The sequence below is a fragment of the Vigna radiata genome, chromosome 2 (genome assembly GCF_000741045.1).
Source record: "Vigna radiata var. radiata cultivar VC1973A chromosome 2, Vradiata_ver6, whole genome shotgun sequence".
NCBI classification, from domain to species: domain Eukaryota; kingdom Viridiplantae; phylum Streptophyta; class Magnoliopsida; order Fabales; family Fabaceae; genus Vigna; species Vigna radiata.
The window spans coordinates 382278-383910 of NC_028352.1; positions in this window are offsets into that span (position 1 = coordinate 382278).

The following is a 1633-nucleotide window of genomic DNA, read 5'->3' on the forward strand; positions in this document are numbered from 1 at the left end:
ATGTGATTGAAAGATGATTAGAAGGTGATTGGAAGTACCTGGCTTGTGGCCCTAACTCTCTATTTATAATTTGTCTCATGGACCTTGAACTGATATAAGCCCAACAAAATAAAATATAGACAGAATATAATATAAACAGACTTACCTGAAAATATCTTTAAATAAATATTCTTGATTATCCCTGGATTATTTTATCTTCAGCTTATAAATATCTTTAATAAGATATTATTGATTATCATTTGATTATTTTATATCTTTAATAAGATATATCATAACCGCTCTCGACCCGGATATCATACTGTACATTATGCCCCCCAAGTCCGAGTTAATCGTTCGGCTTTAGCCAGGATTAACTATAGGACTTGAGTTTGAGGAAGGTTGTTTTTAGTCGTCACTTTGTAGATGACCGAACGGTTGAACACCTGTGACTGTTTCAGTTGAAGACGAGGGTGAGCGTTCACAGAGAACGTTCCCCACCGTTCGGTTTAGGACGAGAGTGAGTCCGTATAGAATATCACCGCTCGGTTTAGGACGAGAGTGAGTCCGTATAGAATCTCACCGCTCGGTTTAGGACGAGCGTAGGTCCGTGTAGAACCTCACCGCTCGGTTTAAGACGAGGATAAGTCCGTGTAGAACCTCACCGCTCGGTTTAGGACGAGAGTGAGTCTGTATAGAATCTCACCGCTCGGTTTAGGACGAGCATGGGTCCGTGTAGAACCTCACCGCTTGGTTTAAGACGAGGATNGGTCCGTGTAGAACCTCACCGCTCGATTTAGGACGAGAGTGAGTCCGTATAGAATCTCACCGCTCAGTTTAGGACGAGAGTGAGTCCGTATAGAATCTCACCGCTCGGTTTAGGACGAGCATGAGTCTGTGTAGAACCTCACTGCTCGNTTTATGACCAGGGGTTACGTTCCCTAGGTTTTTGTGGACGAGAGTGCATGCTCCTGTCATCTGAAATGAAGAAGTCCAACAATTCGAATTTGATAAGTGAGAAACCAATTAACCTCTGAGGTCGAATGACCGAATGGTTGAACAAAGCCGCTATTGATTTTGACATTATTTCCTTGNCTTTTTAGCTGGATTTGGATCAGGAGTTTTTCAAATAACATCCTTGTTTTGTGAGGTGGTTTGAACGGTAAGTTCCTGATTGACCAAATAATCTGTCATTGTTTTAGCGTCTNGTGACCAAGAAAAGTATGCGGAAAAATGAGGACATTCCTTTTGATTCCATGTGCTCCGTGACCTGAATCTACCATTATCTAAGAGGATATGGTGAGCATTGATGTGGTGCGCCAGTGGACTCTCTTCCCTGAATAAAGCTTTTGCTTTCTAATCTTGTTGATGACGCCTCATGTAGAGATGATGATTCACGCAGTATAGTTTTCATTTTGATGAAAGTAAGTTTCTGGTGTTGATCCGAAATAGTGATGTCGAGATCGAACGCTCGTCTTTGTTTCTGATTATCTTTCTGGTGTTTTGTTGTTCCTCCATGCTCCTCGTGGTCGCCATTTGGGGACCGAGACACTAACCTGGATGACGTGGCTTTATCACTTTCTGGTGCTGGGATGGACTGGATTGCTAGCTCTTCCTGATTCTTGACCGCTCGCTCTCCTTCAGCCTTGACCGTTAG